Below are 27,504 nucleotides of genomic sequence, written 5' to 3'. Positions count from 1 at the left end.
TAGAATTAAACCCAACTGATGGTTATACAAATTTTAACAGCCTGCATACTGAAAACTCACCACCCAGAAAGGGCATTCCATTTTTGAACAAATCTTCTTTTATGAAGTTCTATCTGTACTTGAGCCCAAATCTGACTTTTGTACCTTATTCATCATTTAATAAATGCTGACTGAGTGCCTATTATATACCATAAATGCTGAAGATAAAATGACATGATACATTTCCTCTTCTCATGGATTTTGCTCTCAGTGGGAGGAAACTATTTCACTAATGACCTTCTACATGTACTTCCTTCAGATGTTTGGAGATAACAATCATTCCCTCAAAACTTTAAAACATTTCTTCACTAGGCTGCACACCCTAAGTCCCCTCATTTAAAATAAAGAATTTTTCAGATTCTTTATTGCATGTTACTTCCATAGTGGTTTGCCTATGTTCCTCTTCAGGTAGCTGCCCCACTAGTGCTAAACCTTGGTGAAGTCTGTCTAGAGCACATTTACCCATTCAGTCACTTATCTGAAAAACTTATTTGGCATCTGTTACAGGTCAGGCAAATATGAATATGCCCATGATTTCTGTCATTGAGTTTATGTTCTAAAGGAAGTCTCAAAATGATTGAACAAGACGATTGCTTCTCTAAGTGTGGGCAACCTAGTCCTGTTAATTCAGCCTATGCTTTGTAGATAAGGAAATGGATCTTAATGGGTTTGTGACTCAAATTTTTCTTATATGCTAGTTTAAGGAGTTGTGGCCCCAGGCATAGGCCCAAATACAACAAAATTCACTGAAATAAGCAAATAATCTGCAACTTAGAAATAATACAAGTTGCAAAATAATCAGTTTTTAATAGGTAGAGTGGAATGATTGCAATGTAAACCTCTTCAGGGTTGTGGTAAGCTAAACTGATAAAGTTATAATCAGCATTAGTTTGAAAATAGGAAAGTCTATACTAATATTTATGGTAGAACCAAGTAGACTTACATGTTGTCATCACTGTTAATAACATTTTGTTTTGTTTCTTCCTTCTCCTCTCAAGTAATGACAGCTTCTGAATCTGGAACACAGTGCTAACATTGATATCTCAGAACTAAATGTCCCTTCTCTGTCCTCTTAGGGTTCTTTAAACTGGTAGAAGTTTCTTCCCTACCTTGTCTTCTGTGTTAAGCCTCTCTACTTTGAGAATAATTCACATTTATTCTACAAAAGGGTAATCACAGTAGTTTTTCATTTGTTCACCTATGCATCTACTCATTTTATTCATTAAATTTTTAAAAATGAATTTAGTACTTGGTCCATGTTTGGAATTCAGTTAATTTTTGTGACACGAGTGAATAAATGAATGAGGACGTAATCAATTCAGCACATTTCTTTGTAGATTATAATATTCATTTGCTTAGTAGATAAGAACAAGAAAAGGGTTTTTTTGATCCTTTTTTTTTTTTTTTTGCAGCTGAAGGAAGCTATAAATCTGTAATAGGTGATGCTGGCAGTGTCAGGAACATCACAAAGGGTGTCATCCAATGAGTAGCAGGCTGCTTGTATTGCTGACATAATTCTGGCTTCTCCAGTGGCTAATAAGTGCCATGATGATATACCTGTAACAAAGCCAAGGGGTCACAGTAAGTTATTTGATAAATTTTAATGTTCCTTTGAGTCTATCTCATGATTATTTTGAAAATGCTTCATATGCCACATAATATGTATCAGTATTGGCTGGTTTTTGTGTTTGTACCCTTGCCACCATGAGATCTGCTTTTAGCTCAAGCACCATTTGAGAATGGCTCTTCCCATAAGAGATCCATGCTCCTCCAACTTCCCAGCATGTTGGAGAAAAAGGTACAGGCGCTCAGGTTGGCACGCAGTGTTTCCAAATTGATAGAATAGGCAGATGTCATTTCCAGGGTGATAAATTCATAGGCAGCCAACGTTTTGCAAGATGAAAAGAGCTTATAGACATTTATTGGTAAATGTTATTGCATACATTTTGGGGAACTGTATAAACAGAGATTGAAAAGTAAGGATCCAGACACAGATAAAGTTTCATTCCTCAAAGGGAAGAGAACAACGTGAGAAAACAGAAGCCAGATGAGAAGGAATTTGGGTGGGACTAAGCAGAGGCTTACCTTCATTACTGGTTATCACTAGCACCTTAGTAAGAAGAAACTGGAAACTGTAGAATGATTTCATAAACCTGGTAGAAGCAGTTGCAAGGATATAGTTTTATGCCACATTTGCGGTGGCATACTATGATTACTGTGAGTGTGGTAGGATGACTTTTCCAACCCACCTCACAACCCATTCCAGAAACTTAACTTTCTCCTAGAATATGTTGTATATAAAAGTTTAAATAATAAGAAAGGGTTATTATATCATTTATCATTACACTGAAGAACTGATAAACATAATCCGTACAACAATACATACAAGATCTGATGGCAAGAGGGTACTTATATTTCATGGAAAATGTTTGATTACCCTTTCGACAGTGTGCCTGGAGGCAAGCCCATATAGAACTTCCTCCTTTTCAATGCTCAGAATCTAAAGCTTCTGGGTCCATATCATTACCAAAAGCCGTGGTATAAAGGATGACTAACAAGCCATGATGCAAAGCCAAACAAAAGAAGAAGCAGGGCGTTGGTGGAGAGTGACTGGGCACCAAGGTTGAGGGTCTTTGGATGAGGAAGGAGAGAACTCAGTATCCCTCGTGATGCTTTAGCCTGATTGCAGGGTTGGCCATTTGGCGTACTTGAAATATCCATGACTAATTTTCTTTGTTGTTGGAATAGTTTGCTAGGGTTGCCATAACAAGGTACCAAAGACTAGGTGGCTTAATCAACAAAATTTATCTTCTTACAGTCCTGAAGGTAGAAATCCAAAATCAAGGCATTGGTTTCTTCTAAGGTTTCTCTCTCCGATTTGCAGATGGCTTTCCTCTTGATGCCTCTTCACATAGTTGACCCTTTGTGCACTCACATCCCTGGCATTTCTTCCTCTTCTCTGAAGTATTCTAGTCAGATTGGATTAGGACCACATTTTAACTTAATTATCTCTTTATAAACCTTATTTCCAAAATGCAGTTATATTCTGAAGTAGTAAGAGTTGGGACTTCAAATTATGAATTTGGCGGGGACACAATTCCACATACAACATTGCCCTGTATGGCATTCAGGAGACAAGTTGAATACTCCAGAGGAGATATGCCCAGATCCCAGAACACTTTCCAGGCATGGAGTATGTTTATGTGGCTTAGAAACAGAACATTTATTATGCATCATGCCCAACTTTGCTCCTGTCAGGGACATGTGGCTGGAGTTACAGGAGCACACACAGAATTGCCAGTCCTAAGTGTAGATTATAGCAAGTTCACCAATCTTCTGTTGTCTTCATGCAATTCTGAATTCTACATTTTTCCAGTTACTGTAACAGATATTTAGGTTGGTTGACTCTATTTTTAATGTTTCATCAAAATGTCCACAGCCAAGAAGATGGTATTGGATGTAGAGAACAATGTCTTCATAAGACCTATTTCTCGAGTGGGCTATGCATTTACCATTTTGGTTTGGCATTGTGAAATGCAAGAGTCTATCTGGTTTTTTTTGCAGCACTCTATAATGAATGCTATTTGTGAAAACAGAAGCAAATTAAAAGGCTAGTAGTCTACATGTCACTCATTTTTAAGCCTCTTACAGTTGTGAAAGTCACATGAAGTAATGTAAGCAAAAATGATTTACAAAACTGTTAAGTGACATACACACGTGTATTATCACTTTGTAGTTATTTTGGCTCCAGTAGCGAGGCTCCTGGAGTTCCTCTAGTATTGAGATGAGTTATAAACCAGTACTCTTATTGTTATCTGTAATTTCAGACTTACAAGCCTTAATAGGACTAATAAGATATATATCTTTTTACTTGAAAAATGCATACTATACATGTTATATGGGTTGATAACGGAGTCCCGGAGAAACATCACTCCAGAAGCCACCAAGTTATTACTTATGATTGCTTATGTTCTAGTCACACGAAATAGGTACAGAAAATGAAAAATTTGTGTCAAAAGGAATAACATGCCTTGGGGAGTTATTTTATGAGGCTAAAATCATGAATAATGCAACAAGTCAGAAACGCAAAATAATTTGTAGTTAATAGGAGGATGTTTGCAAAAGAGCTCCAGTGACAGATGGGGCCTTGTTAGGAGGCTTTGTTGGGTGATAGAATTTCGGGAGAAAGAAAGAGGAGGTTCCACTGGCATTTTCTCAGGCTAAAACTCAGAGCTGGGTTGAAAGAAGATAAAAGAAGATAAAGAGGCTTTGTAAGTACAGGAGAGTAAGACAAGCGGGGACAGGAGTACTGGAAAGGCCAAAGCAGAGGATGGGCAATAGCCCCAGTGGCTCAGCAGGACTAAAATCCAAGAGTACTTGGAATTCTTTACCCTTTCATAATGTTTTTGTTTGCTAAAGGGGCTTTAAACCATATGTAGCAAAGTATTAATATGTGTTTAATCGAGTTATTTTTGTACATGGATACTTGCATTAACAGTAGTATATTCCATACTTTTCTATATGTTTGTTTTATCTAAGCAAATATGAATTAAAAATTAAAGCCTAAACCCCTGTTTTCTGCTAAGAACTTCCTCATTAAGCAGAATCTCATATCACTCACAACTAATATTTTCATTTAGTAGTTGAGAAATATTCTTTCTTCTGACATTAAGAGGTAAGGATGCTATTTTTAAGACAATACATTATGATGTATTACTATTTTATAAAGGACAACTCATATGCCATGTAGAAAGTATGCAAGAGACTGAGGAACTCTGAAAGTGCTACAGTTTTCCTCTAAAACATTAAAATTGCACAAAACTTACATAAATGAATTACTTCTCTTACAGAGAGGTATGTTGTAGTCAAACAGTTTTGAAGTAGGATCAGAAAACTGGGTTCTAGCTCAGGTCTGCTGGTAATTGTTTAACCATGGGGAAGCCGAGCCAGTTAACTTTTCTGGTTCTTCCCTTCTTTATTTATAAAATGTAGAAGATAGTCTTTCTAGCTCTGAGTGTTTTCAGTAGGTGGTAGAGTAGCAGAGTGTTAAGGAAGTAGGTTCAGAAGTCAGACTGGGGCATGTAAGAGCCTTTACAGTCCCTATCTTACAGGCTGTTTATGAAAAATTTGTAAAATAAAACAAACACAGCCCTATAAACAGTGCCTCCCAAATATAAAAAGGCTCAGCTCTTTTAATTGCTGTTTGAGAGAGTCGTGATTCAGTATACTTAGAACTATGCTAGGCTTGTGAAAGATTATAACACCAAATACGTTGTTTTTGTTTATCACTTGTATTTTTCCACTATTTTCTTGCATCCCAGAATTAAAAAGAGATATAATAAGTATAGTACATACAATAATTGCTAATCCATATAGTCTCTAAGAAAAGTGGGATGGTGAGTTTCATCCTTAGTCTAGAAGAGGAGCTTAGGCATGAGACGCGGCAGTGATGTGGCTTGTACTATGTCTAAAAGGACTTAATGAATAAGGTGGAAAACTAGCTAAGTCTTAGTGGCCATTCTTAGTCTCTTCTCAGTTGTCAGTGCTAATTATTGGAATGGAATAACAAAGTCCTAAGTAATTTCACCACTAACAAGGAGAGTTCCGGGTTATGGGAAGAATCTGCCTTAATTCTTTACATCCTGGGGCATGGATTGATAAGTTATTTCTTAAGCAGGAAGTTTATGTACCAAATTTGCATTCCTCTACTTAAAAGCATGAATTCCATTTCTTTCTAAGCTCAAATACTGTTTCCAAACAAGCTGTTTGTAATCTTCTTTGCCAGGAATTCCTCTGCATCCTCATCACTTTTCTCTTGCCCAGTGAGGCAATGCACTTGGTTTTGTGCATCTTACATTGAACCAGCAGGAGAATTCAGCTCTCATCAACAAAAAGGAAGTCAGCCTTATGCAGAGGCTTATGTCACTGTCTACAACTGTCAATGCCTTCCCCCTAGAGGAAAGGCAGCTTCTCTTAGAGAGCTAAACATTAAATTAGATCCTTCTAGAAATCAGGCTCTGGAAGAGTTTATTTCGAGTTTCTGGCTAACTGAGCAATGTGGTGAACTGCAGTGAGCAAAGTTTCCCAGGCAAGTGGATCTAGGTTGGCTCTGCCGCCTGCAAGCTGCTGAGATTACTGTGGCAAATTACTTACCTTCCCTGAGACTATTTGCTTTTTGTAAAATTGGAACAAAAGTGAACCTACCGTATTGGGTTATTGCAAGGATTAACCAATGATAGTTCATGTATAGTACTTAGCAAACTAACCAATCAAATAAGAATTACTTATGTGCGTGTTGCCATAATTTGGTATATCTATATTAGTTCCCATCCCTTTGCTCTGTCTTCTCTTTCCAAAAAGTAAACCACAGTGTTTTAAAATAGTGATATTAATGTTTTATATTTATTCTCTAGAAAATATAAAGAGAAAATTCAATATAATCTAAAATATATTGAGATATACTGACTCTTCAAATTCAGTATAATCTCAAACAGTAGATATAAAACTCAAAATTCTATTTGGTCAAGAAAGAGAAGACTAGTATGCAGAGAATAGAATTGGCACACAGTGTTCTTTTATAACAACCCAACTGTTTAGGTGGGTAATGGTTTTTGCTTCCCCAGTCCACACTGTTACTTACCCACAGTCATTAACATTTTGTTTCTGTGAAGATCCCAACATGTCTTTGCTGATACCCTTGAATGTGGCCAAAACATCTAAGGTTTTGTTGTGCTTTGTTTTGTAGTTGTGCACATTTCTCATGTTATTTGATGTAAAAGGATTTTGAAGGGAGATGGTTTTTAATGAGTTAAGTGATCTTAGAAATCTGACTGAGAATCCAAATTAAGGTATTTTTTCCTTTTTGGTCCCATACTAATCATTTTATTCACCTGAGCTGACTCTCTAATCACAAAATGAATCAAGTCTTTGAAACCCTTTCATTTCCTCTTTTATGCTGTCTTTCACAAGGAAGCAGAAACAGAATACTAGTTTTGACAGAAAGGAGCCACTGACTTCTTTTACATCATGGTCCTCTGTATTCTCAGTGTGACACTGGTCTCAGAAGAGATGGCTATAAAGCCATCTCTGAGAGTGGCCCTGAACATCTGGTAACTTTTCCATTGCTGAGGCATTTCTGGAACTCAAGTATTTTCTTCTGCTACCCTTATGTGGATTAACAAACCACGGAATAGTCAAACCCCTTCTGGAAATGACCGTGATGAAACCACACATATATAGCTAAAGACAGCAAGGATATAATTGTATGCTCTATAATGTACTGATACCAAATTAATGTTATGAGAATAGATTCCATAAGTTATTCTCATTTTACCAATGTTTTCTGTCTATTTAGCAACCTTAATCACAGTAATAATAAAAGTTTGTTAAACATTGACGGTATGGCTGGCATTTCTACTCTCTTAACATTCATAGTACCCACCTATGAGGTGTAGGTACTATAATCATATGTGCTTTACTTATGAGGGCACTGAAATGCAGAGAAGTGAGGTGAATACCCTATAGTCACACCGCTTGTAAGGTGAAGTGGTAGGCCCTGGAATCAAACTTGAGTCTTTGGACTGTAACTCCAGCAGAACCAGGTTTGGATAGTGTGCTTGAGAAAGGCTGCAATTTGTCCAAAGCTGCTGCTGCTTCCAAATGCCATTTAGTTTGTGTGAACAAGATAGTTTTGAAAAGGGAGCTCCCCACTGAGATATAGGCTTTTTTTAGAACAGCCTTGCCTTAGTTTCAATTACTTTAGTGTTTCTCACATGCAGTGAGGCTCCTAACTCTCTCTCTCAACCTCAGATGTCTGTAGGGATTATTAGAAAAGGCATATAGGATATTAGGCTACTATGTGAGGACCTATTCTAATAAGATTATTTTCTAAATTCATTATAAATTTCCCTGGCATGTACTACATATGTTTTCTATTTTAATGCCCAGCTGTTTTTTCAAGAATTCATTCTTTTAGGAAGATAAATAGCAAGGTGCAACAGAGAATACATATTTTCACTTTTTCAATGTGTATACTTCATCATGTGTTTAAAAAGATAGACAACGTGTTTTGTTTTGGTCCTAAAAAAGAATTACAAGAACCTCCTTAAATCACAGAAATATGCTATGTGTAAGCAAGTCACATTCGAGAAATGAAAAAGGAGAGTGTGAATCAGAAATACTTAGAGGAAACTCGTTTTTCACCCTTCCTTGGTAATAGGCAGTAAATGAAAGCGCCTTTCTAGGTATAGCTCAGAAGGAAATGAAAAGGACTTTTTTAGGTAGAGCTCAGAAGGAAACAAAAATGATATCATTCATTCCATAAGGAGAAATATAGTTAACGGTAATGAGAAAGTGACCCTTCATCATTGAGAACATTTTCTCCTTTTCTTGTGACACAATGCAAGATACTCTGTGGATTTTTTTTCAGAAACATGAATTAATGATTACAAATGTGTCTTTCGTCAGATCCTGCATGGGAATTATACTATGCTGGGGCATGAAAGGTTCTACTGGGCTACCATTTCTTTCAGTGAAATTAATGATCATCCATCTTTACAACAGCTTGATTAACAGAGCACCTGGAAAGTCCCCATTTCCTGGTTTCTGTGATTCAGTAGACTAATAGATATTTTCAAATCATAAAGCATCCATGCTTTATGTTTCATCTAAGACCTTAGAATATACCTTAAACAAACTGTAACTGCTGTCATATATGGAGACCTGCATCTATCACTGTATCTTTGAAAACAAATACCATAAATTGTTACAACCAAGGGTAAAAACCCATGTATGTGGGATGTGGCATTAAGGGAAAAGGAATGGAGTGATAAGCAGGAGCAAACTCACAGAGACTCTTATATTTCATACTAAGGAGTTTTTGCTTCAACAATGAGGTGTAGGAGCCACTGAAATGTTTTAGAAAAGGCAGCACTATGATCAGACTTTTAGAGATGTCACTTTCATGTCAGTGTGAAAATGTTACTGTAAATGACTAAGGAAATCGTAGTTGTATTATGTATTATATTAGCTGACAGCATTTGATTTAAAGCTAGAATAGTGGAAGGAGGTTTTATTTAACTCTTTTTTAAAATATATATCTTCTGATATTCATATCTAAAAGAAAAAAAAATGAGTTACAACTCAAAAGTGATAGTAAGAGACTATATCCTACAAATAACACAGAGAAAAGAATCACTAATATTCTGTATGGCCTCTTCAGAGTTCCAGAGTCCTCTGGGGTGTGTATTTTTGGCATCTGGCATGTAGCAGGGAAGCCTGGAGGCAGGTCCTGAGTGTCCTCTATGATGTAAAGCATACTAATTTAGAAAGAATGCAAAATGTTATTTATATAGAAACATGAATTGAATAATAAATATTAGAAATGCCAATTATAGATTTTAAAAATTATTATTATTATTACAAGACATACTTACCATTATGTTAACTTTTAAGTGATAAAAGGAGTGTCAAAAAGGATATGTGGTAAACTTAGGAAGTACTCAACAAAGATAAATATACATATAAATCTTCACCTAAAGTTATGTAAGGATTGGGTCATAAGCATTGAGCTGTTCCCATAACACTGGTCAAAGACTTTAACTCTGGGTATATCAAATTGCCTTCTCTAAGAAACAGAGAATGAAACTGAAAAATATTCTCTCATGCTGTGGTGAACATGACAATAATAATAACAACAATGACAATGATGGTGATAATGGTGGTAATGATTTAGTTTTCCTCATTGGTAATTGTTGTTTTTGCTATTGACAAATCCTAAGTAATAAAGTATAGGAGGACCTAAATATAGAAAGTTTGATTCCAGTCTGCTATTTATTTAAGGAATGAAGTAAAATCATTCAATTTTTTCATTTAACTTTACTGATTAGGAAACAAGTTCAGATGAGGTGAAATGCCACTTAATTGGACACAGTTGCAAAGCATCTTGCTTCATACGCTTCATAAGTCACTATATATTTCTCATAAATTGAATGTTTCTTAAAATATCTGGCCTTTGGGGCTCAGTCCCTAAATCAGTAGGGACAGCATGGGGACTAAGACAGAAGTGGTTCAATACCACCAAAATTCATTCCCAGGTTGATGGCTTCTTTGGCACTGCTTGGCGGCTATATATGAATAAACTGAGGTAGGAAGACATTTCTTGTCTTCAGAAGGGCAGGAATAGTTTTCACCAATCAATTCTTGTTTCTCCTCTGTCACTAGAGAGATGAAAAAGTCCTAGGTTAAAACACCTAGAACATAGCTCTGTGCCACATGTCTTTGTGTGTTTCTTTACTTGAACAGAATCTGGCTAGGTATAATTGAATCTAATCAAATGCCATGTAAGTTTATCATTTGATCTCTCCATGGTACCAGTGTCCTGTGAACGTATTCTAGGCATAGATTTTGTAACATTGGTGTAAAAAATCGGACACAGAACTATCAATTTTTCCCCTTAGAAGTATTTTTTTTTTTAGTCTGCTCATTTTCAGTCCCAAATGCAGCTTTCCTTCTGGTTTAGAGTTGTCTCTTTGCCTGACTAAGAAAAACCTTCAAAAAATACCAAGGTAATTGAAAAGTATGAGTTATGATATACACATTGTGTTCATTGTTAGGAATTGTCTAGAATTCTGCTGAAAATGACTGAAAGCAAAATTGTGTGGCCATCCATGCTATCCATCTGAGAGAAATTCTTGTAGAAAATGCCCCCTCATTGAGCATGGCCAATATTGTAAGTTGCAAAATACAAGTATTATGCATATTGAGTATGAAAGCTTAATACATTTGCTTAGGAACATAGTTCACAAAATGCACAAATGGTGTGTATAGAATCAGCTTGTTCAGATAAGACCAGGAAAGCTGAATCAGCTTCATTCTAAACCATCAACATCTATGACCTTGGAACAAATCAATAGAATCTATTCAACTTGTCTTTGGGAAATAGAGTTAATTCAACTTCTAACTCAAGAGAATTAATATCTATTGATTCCTCACAATGTGCCTGAAATAGAATGAGTGGTTAACTTTCTTGTCCTCCAGTAGCCCACTGGCTAGACTAGAGACCAGTTTGTACATACTGAACAATAATCCAAAGTTGGGCTATGACCATTGCACAAAGCATTAAAGGGAAAGAAATAGATGATGACTGAAGGGTAAAGGAAGCTGGGGAAGAAGAGGGCTTCATAAAAGAAGTGAAATTTAAGTTAGATAATTAAGGAATAATGCCCTTTTCCTTTCTTCTTAAAAATTGCTGAAGAGTCTTGTAAAATCACATATCTTTTCTTTCTAACTGATCAACTACTTCAATTTTCTAGCATTTGAACTCAGTTTATTGGTAGAGATTAATGAGCTAAATTGACATTTTAAATGTAACCATCCTGTCTTGCATATATTTGTAAAGACTAAAGTTGGAAGTAGACGTTCTCATTTGTCAAATGGAGAGCTGTAATAAAAAATGTAATTAGATGGAAAATTAGAAGAAAATTGGCACTTCTGTTTCTTTCAGTCTCTAGAAAAATCTCACTATTTTGCCTGGAAATTTTTGTTTTAAAATCAAAGCAAATTAACTGAAAACCAAAAAAGCTAACATATTATAGATTCCTTAAAGGATTATAAGTTTGTATATGGAAGGATCATTAGACTGATTCTGTTTGGCTTCACATTGCAGAATAGGACCGATGATTTGTTGCCTAGGTTTTGGCTCGATAAACACAAACTTCTAAAAATAAAAGTGACTCAAAATTCAAATAGAATGACTTGGGAAGTAATAAACTATCAGTTTTCATAAGAAGGATGGTCACCACCATTCCAAGTTAAGCTCAGAGTTGTTATAGTCAAACATAAATTTCCTCAAGAAGTATTTTGGATTGACTCAGATGGTCAAAGCAAGCGGCAAGAGAAGCAAGTGGGTTCTGCACTGTTGAGTAGGAGTGAGATGACTTTGGATCAAACATTAAAAATAAAACGAGAAGCTAAGAGGGAAAAAGAACAGCAAATACAAATTCTCCCTTTCTGAACCATTTGGGAACATTCTTTGTACTCATGATATATAACTAAAACAGGTTGAAAAGAAAACTGATGAATCTTCTTTTCTTTTCATTATGAATTAAGAACCATCTGTACAGCCAAAAGGCTTAAACAATACAAAATGTTCTATTATGGACTAGATGAAATGAGATATATAAAGACTTAGGCGTGTAAGCAGAGTTCTTTGTCAAATAAATATAAAGATACATTTTAAATGTGCATTTTAAAACATTAAGGCTAAGTATGGATTAACCTCTTCAGTGCTTTAATTATAATTTTGCTTGACATCCCAAGACTAACTGCAACTCAACACAGAGAAAAGCAGAGAAGCTGAACTTTAATTCCAGCCAGATAATTCTGAATATCATTTTTCAAGCCAAGGAAAATGCAATGCTGAGTTGGATTTTTCTACTAATAGGAATTGATTTGATATTAACTGAAACTGGATGACTCCTAAGTTTCATTCTATCAACCAAAAGAAAAAATATGACTATAATTTCTAATATACTTTCCCAGTAAAGAGACCTTGTAACATTGGGAATGTTATTTTCTGGCATGTCTGGTGACCTTAGGGTTAGACTCCTACATTTCATCATAGGGCTTTGATAGCATTTGTTGGGCTATACTCTCTCCTCTCTCTCTCTCTCTCTCTCTCTCTCTCTCTCTCTCTCTCTGTTTCAGTAACAATAGAATTGGTAACAGAAGCATAAGAGGCTTTATGAACATGGACATATTTCAGTTGGTTTAATATTTATTTGGTTGTTAGGGATACCTGAAGTTCCTGGTACCTTTGCCAAAATGACTCTCTTCTGCCCCTCACACTGCTAACTTCTGTCCTTACATCATATTTACTTGGCAGGGGCCATCAGCACAATTTTCCTAAGATTTCACTCTCTCTACTTAACAATCTCCTTTCAGAGAGAAATATATCTTCGTCTTGACATGACTCCAGGTGGTAATCATTTTCATACTTGTATCTGCACTACTAAGAATCCTAGTTGGCTTTAGAATGGAGTTGTCTTCTATTTTCTTGCTTAGTGTAGTGCCTACAGACAGCTGTTCCTCAATGAATATGTTGATTGTCAGGAGACATGATGTAAGTTTGGTAGAAATTTGGCAAAGAATTGTTTTTTCAAACTGACCTTATTTCTGTTTCTTTTCTATTTTTTGTGTCAATCACCACATAGGTCAGAGATGTCATAGACATAATAATTTGATTTTAATAAACTGTCATGTGATAACCTTGAATAAAAATCAGAGAAACTTAAGCTCAGTGATCGTATGGTTAAGTAGATTGACAGCTGGTTGAACAGTTAGACTCTCAGTCCCTTGATCACTGGCTCAAAGGAGGACTATTTTTGTGAGGAGAATTAAGGAATGCCATTCTGAAACTTCTCTGTCTGAGTTACGTAAGTCAGAACAGCATTCTAGAAGCTTGTTTCATCATTAAAAAGCACACAAAAATATATTATTAAAATAGAAAAATTAAATAATCTTTTTAAACAGACTTTTATATCTTCATTACCTTATGTGAAATAAAAGGAATCATTTTATAAGATTCTTTCTTAAAAAGTCAGTGTGAAATTTCTCACTCTTGAGTCACATGTTGGCCAGTCTATTTCACAGATACTACTGAGAAAATAATTGAAGAGACGACCGCAGCAGTGAAATTTTAAATTCAGTATTTATTAATTTGGGACATTATAATATTCTTAATGGTAACCTAGGCTCAACTCACAGGTCTTGTTATATAGTGAAGTGGCTACTGAAAAAGGGGTCCAATCAGAAAAAACTAATTTACATTTTTCTTTCAATGTGGCCCTTTCCTTTCATTGTCTTATTCTTCTTAGTCATAAAATATTATTCTTATTCTTATTGTCTTATTCTGTCTTATTCTTCTTCTTATTCTTCTTAGTCAATTGTCTTGACTTAGACAAGTCAAACTATGCTATAGAAAAACATAGCTATATGAATACTGATGAGGAAAGTAATTATCTCTGGGGAAGGTGATAACAGGGAAGGCAGAAAAGATGGTGCTACGCAGTGCTGAGAATGTCCTGAACTTTGGTTTGGGTAAATGAGTTCATATATATATATATATATATATATATATATATATGGAAAACATTAATTGAGTAGTTTATTTGTGCACTTTATTGCATTTGTCATTTTTAAATGGAAGAATTGTGTGATGAAAGGCATTAGGCAGAAATAAGCGCATAAGCAGACATTAGATACCTTTGATTATAATAGATGGAGCTATATGGAAGGTAAGAGGAAGAAAGAGTTGAGAATGCTGTCTTTTCCTAAGTTCTTAAAGCCTTAAATGCCACGATGAAAAAACAAAACTTTGTTCCTTAGGTCTGAGGCAACGGTTGGGGATTCTACTGGTTTTTTGTTTTGTTTTGTTCTGTTTTTTTTTTTTTTTTTCTGAGACAGAGTCTCACTGTGTTGTCCAGGCTGGAGTGCAGTGGCACGATCTCAGTCTCTCCCTCCCTGGTTCAAACAATTCTACTGCCTCAGCATTTCAAGTAGCTGAGATTACAGGCACATACCACCACACTTGGCCAATTTTTACATTTTTGGCAGAGATGGGGTTTCACCACATTAGTCGGATTGGTCTCAAACTCCTGACCTCTAGCGATTCACTCACCTTGGCCTCTCAAAGTTCTGGGATTACAGGGGTGAGCCAGGGGATCTACTCTTTGAGCACTTAATCTTGAAATTCACTGGGGCGAACTAATGACTATGGGAGCTGGTTGGGGATCCTCTGGAAAGCATACTATGACTCCCGTGGAAGAGCACACACTAACAGGTCAGGATTTCTGGGTGGAAGGTCAGAATCATTCACCTTCATTCCATTCTAGACAAAAATGGAACAAAAAGTATGCTTTAAGAGGCTTAATGATCTTTGGTTTGAAAATGAACTATGTCGAAGAATCAGAGGCCTGGAAAACAGGAAGGACAATATGAAGAGGTAACTTCTGAGAAAGTTCTCTGTAATATGGCAGAGTAAATCCAGGGGCATCTGCAAGAATGGCCTTTCTGCATAGGATAGCTTCCTCACATCCTCTTCTATGAGCCCATGTATTTGTTTCTCTAGGACAGGACTAACACTTAGTAGGTATTTAATAAAAGTTTTTTGAATGAATGAAGAATGGATTATCCCCTTCAAAATAATAACATTTTTGCAAAGGAATTATTTTTGTTTTTTACAGAACAGATTGATAAAAAATTGTGTTCACTCTTAGTTAATATACTGTATTTCTTTCTTCAGTTAAATATGCCTTCCATGATAGATGTAATGATTTATTAGTGAGTGTGTGTGAATGTGTGTATCTAAGAAATACTTCATTAAATGTATACATAGCCATAAGCTGCATTCCAAGTGCTAAAATACTAAAAATAGAAAAATAATGCTTATAAGATGAGGAAATAAACATGCATAAGTCCCCTTCTCCCATCTTTTCCTGAAGATTTACATAAAACATTTATGACACACTCACCTTTCTATAGCTCATATTTCCAACAGCTTCCAGAACCAGCTGTTATTCCGGCAAACTTTATGGGCACATCCAGTAGATTAAAATCTGAGGGAAGAAAAGTCACCACATACTTGCTCTGTACAATTTACAGAAAATACAATGTAGTCCCAGATCTTACACCTTAAAAAAAACAACTAAAATTGGGAAAGAAAGAAAAGCTTGGAAGTCCCCTCCTCTAAGATTTCACTCTTGGCAAGATAATTTCATGATTATTTTCATTTGCTTGAATGCTGTGTTTTGCTGCACATGCACTTCCAGTAAAACCTCTCAAAATATAAACAGTCAGTGTTGACTTCACCTTACTTGTCCGTATACAGAGTTCTCACTGTGATTTTATCCTTCTCTGTTTACACTGGAGGCTTGTCTATTGTTTATTCACCTAGCTTATTAAGGGCCATAGGTATTTATTCTGAGCATTAATAATTATATTGACTACTAATAATATAATCATTTAATTGTCTTAGTCTTTTGTGCTGCTCTAACAGAATATATGAAACTGGATAATTTACAAGGAACAGAAATTTACTTCTCACAGGCTGGAAATTTCAAGATCAAGATGCTGGCATCTGGCGAGGTCTCCTTGCTGTATACTCATATAACAGAAAGCGGAAGCGTAAAAAGGGACAAACTCTGTGTCCTCACGTGGCAGAAGAGGAGAAGAGAGTGAACCTACCCCCTAAGATTTTTTTTTTCTTTTTAATAGCAGCATTAATCCACTCATGAGAGCTCCACCTACACAACACACTTCGCCAAAGGCCCCATTGCATTAGGGATTAGGTTTTCAACATGTAAATTCTGGAGGACACAGTCGTACTATGAAAATAATTACTATATATATATATATATATTTAATTATAATATATAAACAGTTTTATAATTTTTAAAGAACCTTCAAACATTATTGTTTAATGTGGACAGGACAGCTCTTATTAATTTTATTTTAAAGGTGATTAAATTGAGGCATGCACTGAATAAACACATTCCCAAGGTCACACAGCTACTGAATGCCAGCTGAGGAACGAGAACTGAGGTACAGAAAAGCTTTGACAAGTGCTTGGGCAAATCTTCCTACTGCTTCTTATGGTTTTATCTATTCCTTTCTTTCTTTTTTTTTTTTTTTTCCCAAATAATCAACATGGTAATTTTCACTAGGCCATTTTTTACCCTCTATTTAGATTTCATTTAATGCTTTCTTCCTTTCTTTACACTTGATTTTTAAAGGAATCATATAATTATTTAAGACAAATGTCATGGTAGTGCATGCCTATAGTCACAGCTACTTGGAAGGCTGAGGTGGTAGAATCCCTTGAACCCAAGAGGTGGAGGTTGCAGTGAGCTGAGATCGCACCATTGAACTCCTGGCTGGGTGACAGAGTGAAACCCTGTCTCAAAACAACAACAACAATAAATGAACAAACAAAAAAGAAAACACAAATGTATCTGACTGCTCCCTTTATTTTTTTTAGAGATAGTATCTGGCAGTAATGCAGTGGCATGATCATAGTTCACTGTAACCTGTAACTCCTGGGCTGAAGTGAGCCTCCTCCCTCACCCTCCTGAGTAGCTAGCACTACAAGTGCACACTACCACACCCAGTAATTTTTTTATTTTTTATTTTGTAGAGATGGGGTCTTGCTATGTTGTCCAGTCTGGTCTTGAACTCCTGACCTCAAGTGATTCTCCCTCCTTGGTCTTCCAAAGCACTGGGATTTCAGGTGTGACCCACTATGCCCGGCCTAAACTGTCCTCTATAATGATGATTATCTCATAACATAGCATAAATTTCAGCAAACAATTCTGTTCCTTCCCTCTGTCTTTGCCTTCCCCTCTCCTTCTGGCATCCCACTTGCATTTTTTCTCTCCAGTAGCTCCCAACTGCTTTAAGAAATATGGTATAAAAAATGCGACAATGGTGCCTCCATTTCCCTACTGTCATTTAATTTCTGTCACTTATGTATGAGCACTTGGATGCCATTCTCCAAATTACCCTTCAATTTCTTTTCACATATTCTTTGTTTACAATGCAGCTCATAATTTGTTGCTCACAGGGGCATTCTGGATAATGCCAGCCAACAACGAGGCCATGCTTGCCTGAGTGCAGAAGCCACGGATTTGCTCTTTGGGCTCTCACTGTTCTCCCACAGTGATCTGAACCCGTTTTGCTTGTATCGTTTTCTATGGTGCACAGTATCATCCAGTTGCACAAGTCTCAGAGATATGGTTAATAACTCTGTACTCTCCCTTCATATCCAAGCCCTTACTAATTCCAGTCACTTTTTCCTCCTAAATATCTCTTGAATCAGACCGCATTTCTTTATCAACACAACAGCACCATTATTCACATGATCATCTTCTCTGCTAAGATGTTTGCAGTGGCTATCTAACCCATTTCATTATTTCCACTTGCTCACTGCCTCCAATGATCACGTTTCTCTGAATTTCCTCCTTAAAACTAGTTCAATATTTATATTTGCTTCTGAGATAAAGATCCCTAATTTATCTTGTCCCACCCGTGGTTTGGGCCAGTCAGGCCTGTCTGAAACCACTTCCCCTCCCCCATCTCCTGTTTTGCTCCTCGTAGTCCAGTCTCACTAATTTCTTTGAGTTATTCAAACAGGCCTGCTTCTTTCCTCTCCATATGCTGCTTCCTCTGCCACCCAGGTAGCTCTGGCTCTTCCTTCTGATCTCAGTTCAAACACCACTCTTTCATGTGAATCGTCTCTGACTTCTCTGAGATGTCAGTTTCTGCCTCCACCCAGCTAGTAGCATGCACTTTGGGGGATGGGGGCAGGGACTGATAATTTCAAAAGTAAACGTACCACAGTAGTGAGTGGCCCATGCACTTTGGGCACTCACTGCTAGTAGGTTTACTCTTATTTGGCTAATGATTGGATCAGGTGCTAAAAGGAGACAGTGGACAGTGGGTCTGTAACTCATTCTTTAGTACTTGAGAATACCTGAAGTGTTTTTCTTTTAACCCCAAACTCCTTCTAAATATTGACTGTTGAAATGTATTAGCTCCCAATGACTGACCGACGAATGCTTGTGGCAGAATGTACCTGATCTTTCTGGCCTGATTGTTGTAGGTATATCTGTAATTTATAGATTTAAACTACAGCTGTGCTGATGAATGCAAGTTAATGACCTGGCTAGAGCTACACTGTGTGACGCTGATGCATAAACAGAAAGACCACAGCACTCACAGGCTCCTCTATGCTAACTCTAGCCATGCAGAGTGAGCACCCCCCAATCCAGAATGAAATCACATCACAGTGCCAGAAACAGGAGGTTCCTTTTGATGGACTGAGGTATGCTTGATAGTGCTGTGGCATATACCATTAATGCTCCTTTCTTATTACCTTTGCTAACGACCTGTAAAGCTTGATGCTGGGTAATATTTGCGTTTCATATGACTCTGAAAACTTGGGCTTTTGTTGTTATGTAGGTGAAAGAGCTCTATTTCCTTTTTGTTTTGTCTGACAGTTATTTTCCTGTTTACTGGCCCAGTATTTAACACATAGTGCATAATAAATATTTGTGCGATAGAGATCACTAGAGCTAATCATGTCTAATTCTTTTCTTCTGCATACATAGCAAAACTATCAAGCACCTCGTGCAATTAAGTTGGAGCCTTGCCATTAATTTTAACAGTGGATTTTGAGAGAAAGTAACATCTATAACTTCCAGGTAAAGGCAGTTAAGATCAGATGTAAATTATCCACGTTATTTTTCAATTTTTTAAGAAAATACTGAAACTTTATGTTAAGATGGTTGCATGGAAAGATGGCAGAGCTTCTGTCATTTCTGGATTCCTGACTAACGTGTAGAACGCAACGTTCCTCCTATCCATGTTGGGCACATTGCATGAGTCAGAAAGACCAACTGATTTAGTGAAGGTTCTGATCTTGTTGAGGTTAAATTGTTACCTAAGTATAACATATTCTGTGTTGCCTAATACACGAATGAGCGTTAGGAAGGCAAGAGTATCTATAAACACCTTCAGAGCACACTTGCCTTCTCTTCCCTTGATTCTTCTTTTTTCTTTCTTCCTTCTCAAAATAAAAATTAGTAAATAGGGTATGAGAGAGAGAGACAGCATGGTGTCAAGTCGCATTGCAGGAACAACAAACCTGCCTTAAATTGAAGTGACCAAATGAATTCAACTGGTGTCATAATTTATTGAGCAGAGCATCTTATGTCCCAGGCCCTCTGTAAGGAATTTGAGATTCAATCATGAAGAATGCCTGTTTTCTGCTCTCTAAGTGCTCATATATTCAACTAAGAGTACTAGAAAAATGACTAGGATATAAGAAACAGATAATACAGAAAGGAGCATTAGTGATGATATGTTGAAGGGGATTAGAAAATGACTTCACAGATTGGGTGACATTCAAAGTAGATCTTTGAGAAGCTGAAGAATTTCACCAAATGCAGGAGAGCGGGTCTATTGTGGACAGTTTCCCATGCCATAAATATTCATGGTGTGTTTGGACAGAAACTTTAGTACTTGTGAATTGGTGGCTGGGGTAAAATTGGGAAGAGAGTATAAAAGGACACTTCCCATTTCCCTTTCCCCACCTTCAATTCTCGCTGTTATGTTTTTCTTTTTAGCTTCAGACAAAACGACAGTGCTTTTAAATGGTTTCCATAATTTATCTCAATTGGTTTTTGCATGAAAATGATAAGCAGGATAACCACCTTTATCAAATGATAAAGGGAAAAAGAATTTTGAGATAACCAACCAATTCTACCACCTGTTTTATACCCAGAGGGTTCTCTTCTTTTCTGACTTTTAGTTCAGTGATCCACAGATGGACTCCACACCTCTCCACTCTCAGCTGTGCTCACTGTATATATCTAGCTAGCCTCTGTCATCTTGCGTTTTTAAGCTCCCTTCTCTACTCACATTTCAGTTATTTTGCTGCTGATGTTTTTCTTTCATTGTAGTTCTTTATTATAAATTATCTCTGAGATCACAGCTGAATGGAGGTAGATCAAGGTCACTTGCCTAATAGTAGGTTCATAATGGAGAACCTATAGTTGGTGGGACCATTCCCAGTGGTTCTAGTCACTGTGGGTTCTTTCCGGTTCCTAGGTAAACTGGATTGTGCCCAGGAACTCAGTCTGCGGGGCTGGTGCTGAGATAAAGGACTGCCTCCGAGTTCACAGTCAGAACGCCTGTCACCAGGTACATTGATGTATTATGTGCTGATGAGTGTGGCTTCCTCTAGGAGGACTCCTGTTGGATCACTCTATGGGTCTTTGAGATAGTTGTATTGCTCAAGTCTGTGGCAGAGATGGGCTGTAACTGAGACACCTGGTTGTTTCAAATCTATAGTCAAGACACATCTTCAGAACTGTCTGTGGGGTCATGGATAGACATGTCTTCCAATGGATTTCTCTCTTTTTTTTTTCCTTTTTTTGTCTTCATCAGCTTTATTAATGTCAAGAGCAGAAGGGCAGCTTAAACATTTTGATTTGATATATCTTTTCTAAAAACAAAATGAATGTAAAAACATCCCAGTTTGGGGCCAAATGACACAAGCAAGAAAACCAAAGAGGGAAGATGAGCAAATCTCCTCCTCAAAGGGAGTCAGAAGGCATTTGCTTTTTCCCTCCCACTGCTGTGGCTTTGAGGAAGTAGTTCTTTTGCAACTAATCATCATTTCTATTTCCCCTTCTTCCATCCCAAAGAGCAAAATCAGAGACATAAATTAAGTCTCAGCCTAGCAATTAGGAAAAACACTGTAGAAGCTATTTTTAAAATATTTTAAAAATGTCTCCTCAGAGGAGGCTTCCAAATGGAGAAAGTCACTTAGAATATATGTAATGGGGTCATTTCTTTTTGAGACTTTGTGTTTATTCATTTTACTCCTGACCAAGTTAAGGTTTCTATGTGTGATCTTATTTTTTAAATTTTTATTTATTTTTCTAAGCCTGATTTTTATTTTTATCTTTTTGTAAGTTCCAGGGTACATGTGCAGGATGTGTAGATTTGTTACATTGGTAAATGTGTGCCTAGTGGTTTGCTGGCCTATTAACCCATCAATGAGGTGTTCAGCCCAGCATGGGTTACCTCTTTTTCCTAATTCTCCCCCACCAGCCCCCACACCACCTTTCCTTTTTATGGCTGCATACTATTGCATAGTGTATATGTACCATATTTTCTTTATCCAGTTTATCATTGATGAGCATTTGGGTTGATTCTTTGTCTTTGCTATTGTGAATAGTGCTGCAGTGAACATAGGCATGCGTGTTTCTTTATAATGGAATTATTTACATTCCTTTGGATATATACCCAGTGATATGGTTTGGCTCTGTGTCCCCACCCAAATCTCATCTTGAATTCTATTCCCATAATTTCCATGTGTTGTGGGAGGGACCCAGTGGGTGATCATTTGAATCATGGAGGTGGTTTCCCCCGTACGGTTCTCATGGTAGTGACTACGTCTCATGAGATGTGATTGTTTTATCAGGGGTTTCAGCTTTTGCATCTTCCTCATTTTCTCTTACCACTGCCATGTAAGAAATGCCTTTCACCTCCTACCATGATTCTGAGGCCTCTCCAGCCATGTAGAAATGTAAGTCCAATTAAACCTCTTTTCTTCTCCATCTTGGATATCTTTACCAGTAGCATGAAAACAGACTAACACACCCAGTAATGGAATTGCTGGGTCAAATTGTCATTCCCAATATCAATCTTCTGTCTTCCACAATGGTTGAACTTATTTACGTTTTCACCAACAGTGTAAAAGCATTTTTATTTCTGTGCAACCTCATGAGCATCTGTTGTTTCTTGACTTTTTAATAATCACCATTCTGACTGGAGTGAGATGATGTTTCATTGTGGTTTTGATTTGCATTTTTCTAATGATCAGTGATATTGAGCTTTTTTTTTTCATATGTTTATTGGCCAAATGTATGACTTTTTTTGACAAACATCTGTTCATATAATTTGCCCAGTTTTTAATGGGTTTTTTTTTTCATGTAAACTTGCTTAAGTTCCTTGTAGATTCTAGATATTAGACCTTTGTCAGTTAGATAGATTGCAAATATTTTCTCCCATTCTGTAAGTTGTCTGTTCACTCTGATGGTAGTTTGTTTTGCTGTGCAGAAGCTCTTTCATTTAATTAGATCTTATGTGTCAATTTTTGCCTTTGTTGCAATTGCTTTTTGTTTTTTAGTCATGAAGTCTTTGCCCATGCCTATATCCTGAATGGTATTGCCTAGATTTTCTTCTAGGGTTTTTAGCGTTTGGGTTTTACATTTAAGTCTTTAATTCATCTTGAGTTAATTTTTCTGTAAGGTATAAGAAAAGGGGCCAGTTTTAATTTTCTACATACGGCTAGCCAGTTTTCCCAGCACCGTTTGTTAAATAGGGAATAATTTCCCCATTGCTTATTTTTGTCAGGTTTGTTGAAGATCAGATGGTTGTAGATGTGTGGTTTTATTTCTGAGTTCCCTATTTTGTTACATTGGTCTATAAGCTTGTTTTTGTACCAGACCAAGCTGTTTTGGTTACTGTAGCCTTGTAGTATAGTTTGAAGTCCAGTAGCATGATGCCTTCAGCTTTTTTTCTTTTTGCTTAGGATTGTCTTGGCTATATGAGCTCATTTTATGTTCCATGTAAATTTTAAAATAGTTTTTTCTAATTCTGCAAGGAATGTCAGTGGTAGTTTAATGAGAATATCATTGACTCTATAAATTGCCTTTGCTAGTATGAGCATTTTCACAATATTGATTCTTCACATTCGCGAGCATGGAATGTTTTTCCATTTGTTTTTGTTCTCTCTGATTTCCTTGAGCAGTGGTTTGTAGATGTCTTTGAAGATGTCTTTCATTTCCCTTATTAGCTGTATTCCTAGGTATTTTATTCTTTTGTGGCAATTGTGAATGGGAGCTCATTCAGGATTTGGCTTTCTGCTTGTCTGTTGTTGATGTGTAGGAATGCTTGTAATTTCTGTATGTTGCTTTTATGTCTTGAGACTTTGCTGAAATTACTTATCAGCCTAAGAAGCTTTTGGGCTGAGCTGATGGGGTTTTCTAGATCCAGGATCATGCCATCTGCAAACAAAGACAATTTGACTTTCTTTCTTCCTATTTGCATACCTTTATTTCTTTGTCTTGCCTGATTGCCATGGCCAGAACTTCCAATAACTATGTTGAATAAGAGTCGCAAGAGAGGGCATCCTTATCTTGTGCCAGTTTTCAAGGGGTATGCTTCCAGCTTTTGCCCATTCTGTATGATATAGGCTATGGGTTTTTAATAACTGGCTCTTATTATTTTGAGGTATGTCCTTCATTATCTAGTTTATTGAGTTTTTAACATAAGGGATGTTGAATTTTATCAAAGATCTTTTCTTTGTCTATTGACACTGCATTCTTTCTTTCATTTTGACCTTGAGAATCTGATGATTATGTGTCTTGGGGTAGGTCTTCTCATGAAGTATCCTATTGGGTTTCTCTGGATTTCCTGAATTTGAATGTTGGACTGTCTTGCTAGGTTGGGGAAGTTCTCCTGGATGATATCTTGAAGTTTTCCAACTTGATTCCATTTTCCTCATCTCTTTCAGATACCCCAATCCACTGTAGATTTGGTCTCTTTACATAGTGGCATAGTTCTCAGAGGCTTTCTTCATTCTTTTACATTTTTTTTTCTCTAATCTTATCTGCCTGCCTTATTGCAGCAAGATAGTCTTCAAGCTCTGATATATTCCCTTCTGCTTGGTCGATTCAGCTATTGATACTTGTGTTTACATCATGAAGTTCTTGTGCTGTGTTTTTCAGATCCATCAGGTCATTTATATTCCTCTCTAAACTGGTTATTCTAATTAACAGCTCCTGTAATCTTTTATCATGGTTCTTAGCTTCTTGGCATTGGGTTAAAACACAATCCTTTAGCTCAGCAAAGTTTGTTATTACTCACTTTCTGAAGCCTGCCTCTGTCAATTAATCTATCTGTCTCAGCTCCATACTGTGCCGTTGGTGGAGAAGTGTTGCGATCATTTAGAGAAGAGGCATTCTGGCTTTTGGAGTTCTCAGCGTTTTTGCTTTTTTTGTTTGTTTGTTTTTTTCATCTTAATGGATTTTATCTGCCTTCATGGATGTTATCTACCTTTGATCTTTGAGGCTGTTGACCTTTGGTTGGGGTTTCTGTGAGGTCATTTTTGTCAATGTTGTTGTGGTTGCTTTCCGTTTGTTTGTTTTCTAACAGTCAGTCCCCTCCTCTGCAGGCCTGATGAAATTTGTAGACCTTTTCACCTGGGTATTATCAGACCTTTTTTATTTCACCTGGGTATCAGCAGACCCTTTTCACCTGGGTATCACCAATGGCGGCTGCAGAATAGCAAAGATTGCTGCCTGCTCTTTCCTCTGGAAGCTTTGTCTCAGAGAGGCACCAACCTGATGCCAGCTGGAACTCTCCTGTATGAGATGTCTTGCACCTCCTGTTGGGAGGTTTCACCCAGTCAGGAGCCATGGGATCAGGGATCCGCTTAAGGAAGCAGTCTGACTGTCCCTTTGCAGAGCTGGTGCACTGTGCTGGGGTAATCCTCCTCATCTGGATCAGCTGAACTCTTCAGAGCAAGAAGGCAAGAAAGATTAAGTCCACTGAACCTGAGACTCATAGCCGCCTCTCTCCAAGGTGTTCTGTCTTAGGAAGATAAGGTCTCTGTCTGTAAGCCCGTAACTAGAGTTGATGGAATTCCTGCAGGGAGGTCCTGCCTATTGAGAAGGGATGAATCTGGGTCCCACCTAAAGAAGCAGTCTGGCTACAAACTGCCACAGCCACTGTGTTGCACTGGGGTGAGTACTGCCCAGTCCAAACCTCCCAGTATCCCTAGCACTGACCATGGAAAACCACCAACTAGCACCACAGTAATGGTGGTCGCCCCTCCCTGAAAGAGCTCGGTCATCTTAGCTATACTCCAGGTTGCTGTGCTAGCTAGCAGGGATTTCAAGACAGTGGGTCTTAGCTTGCAGGGTTCCATGGGAGTGGGAAATGCTGAGTGAGGCCATTTGGCTCCCTGGCTTCAGACCCCTTTCCATGGGAGTGGACAGTTCTCTTGCTTTACTGAAGTTCCAGGTACTGGCAAAATATGTAAAGCTTCCTGCAGCTCAGGCCCTGCCCAAACACCCAACAATGGAAGCAGCTACTGTGGGTCTGCCCAGTTTTGTGGTTGAGACCCAAGGCCCTGGTAATATAGACCCACGAGGGAATCTCCTGATCGATGGATTTCAAAAATCTGGTAAAAGCATAGTACCCTGGGCGGGTAGTACAGTCCTTCACTGCATCCCTTGGTTCAGGGAGGGAGGTCCCTTTGCCTTGTGTGGTTCCCAGATGAACCGTTACCCCACACTGCTTTTCCTTGCTCTCTGTGGGTCATGCCAGCCATTTAGTCAGTCCCAAGGGGATGAACTGGGTACCTCAGTTGGAAATGCAGAAGTCACTTGCCTTTTGTATTTGTCTTGCTGGAAGCTACAGACCAGAGCTGTTTCTATTCAGCCATCTAGTCTTTAAGTGGATTTCTAGGTGAGCAGGCATGTTCTCAGATGGTGGTTGAGAAGAGCTAGAGATAATTTATAGGGCTGTAGCCAGTTTACAGGGTTGCTTCAAGATCCACAATGTGACTGAGGTCAGAGTATCAGACTGTAGGGGTGCTGCCTAGATATGCCTCCGTTTTGGTCTCCAGGTGGACAGAACTGCTCCCAGTCTGCATAATAGGAGCAAGATCCAGCTCCATTTGGCAATCCATTGAGGGCCTGAGTTTGGGGGACTCAGGCATGTCTCCCAGCAGGGTCCTGGCTATGTAAAACTTTTCCTAGACCACATCTGGGAGGAGCTGAAACTGAGTTTCAGGGCTACTTCAGAATCTGCTGTGCAACCAATGTGGGCAAACTCAACTAGGTAGCATGGGTGGGCAAGACTCTCAGAAGTTTCTTATTGCTCACATACCACTGATGAAAGGGGCTGAGGCTAACACCCAAGGGGCCCTTTCCAGAACTGCTGTGGGATAGAGGCTGGTAGGTCTGTCTAGGTACATTTTCCAGAAGTTTACTGAGCATGTGAGGTAAAACTCCATGGCTGCAGCAAGAGGGACTGGAGCTGGAAATGGGCCTTTTCAGAATCTGCTGTACGACAGAGGCTGGCAATCCTGTCTGTTGACTCGGATGGACAGGTCTCCCTGTGAGTCCTTGTGTGAGCAGCACTAAGCTGGAAGCTTAGCTGAGGTGAGCTAGAGTTAAGTTATAAGGTAACTTTTGAGTGCCCTGTCAAGACCAATGTTAGCAGGCAAACAAGTCAATCTGCCAAGGCACTACTGTGCATGATTCCTCCTGGACCTCATGGCGGATAGTTTTGGTTGTAGCCTCAAGGACAAATAAGGCTGTAGCAAAGCCTTTCAGGAACTAGGGCCCTTTCCAAATTTGAACCTAGGAGTGTGATTAGCAGATCAGCCACCTGGGTGTGGGTCTGCACTCTCAAAACAACCTTCCTAGGTCTTGGGCTCCACTAGCATTTTACAACCTCCTACCTGAATCCCAAGGCTCCCATAAGAGACTTGTTTGTAGGTGGATGTAGAATTGTAATTGTGGTGGTAGGATACCAGCAGGTGACACCCTACTCCACCATCTCGCTGACAACATCTCAAGATTTGTATTTTAAATAACACTCCAACTGTTGTGATTTACCTTACTCTCAAACCACACCTTGACAAATACTGCTATATAAAATAGTTGTAAAAGATCTGATAGTGTGAGCCCTTTTTCATTTATATCAGTGGTTCTCAACCCTCTATATATTAGAACTACATGGAGATCTTTAAAAATAATATCAAGGCCAGGTACAGTGACTGACCCTTGTAATCCCAGCACTTTGGTAAGCAGAGGCAGGCGGATC

General features: G+C 37.9%; 1 protein-coding gene and 1 long non-coding RNA gene across 2 annotated transcripts in view; one reads left to right on the top strand and one right to left on the bottom strand.

Moving 5' to 3' along the window:
* Positions 1-824: 824 nt before the first annotated feature.
* LOC119470938 lies at positions 825-15,826 on the bottom strand. The gene is made up of 2 exons (XR_005199916.1): positions 15,570-15,826; positions 825-1,596 (listed from the first exon to the last, which is right to left on the bottom strand). It is a non-coding gene; the product is annotated as an uncharacterized LOC119470938 (long non-coding RNA).
* A 9,231-nt stretch (positions 15,827-25,057) lies between these two features.
* The window catches only part of TMEM196 (transmembrane protein 196), a 352,479-nt gene continuing 350,032 nt past the window's right edge, over positions 25,058-27,504 (top strand). Inside the window, exon 1 of the mRNA XM_037737896.1 lies at positions 25,058-25,412. The gene's annotated coding sequence lies outside the window, so the exon portion shown is untranslated. The remainder of the gene's footprint in view (positions 25,413-27,504) is intronic.

Source organism: Cebus imitator, unplaced genomic scaffold (genome assembly GCF_001604975.1).
Source record: "Cebus imitator isolate Cc_AM_T3 unplaced genomic scaffold, Cebus_imitator-1.0 Scaffold45, whole genome shotgun sequence".
Taxonomy (NCBI): Eukaryota; Metazoa; Chordata; class Mammalia; order Primates; family Cebidae; genus Cebus; species Cebus imitator.
The sequence above is the reverse complement of the archived record's forward strand: the minus strand, read 5'-3'. Positions and strand labels throughout refer to the sequence as shown.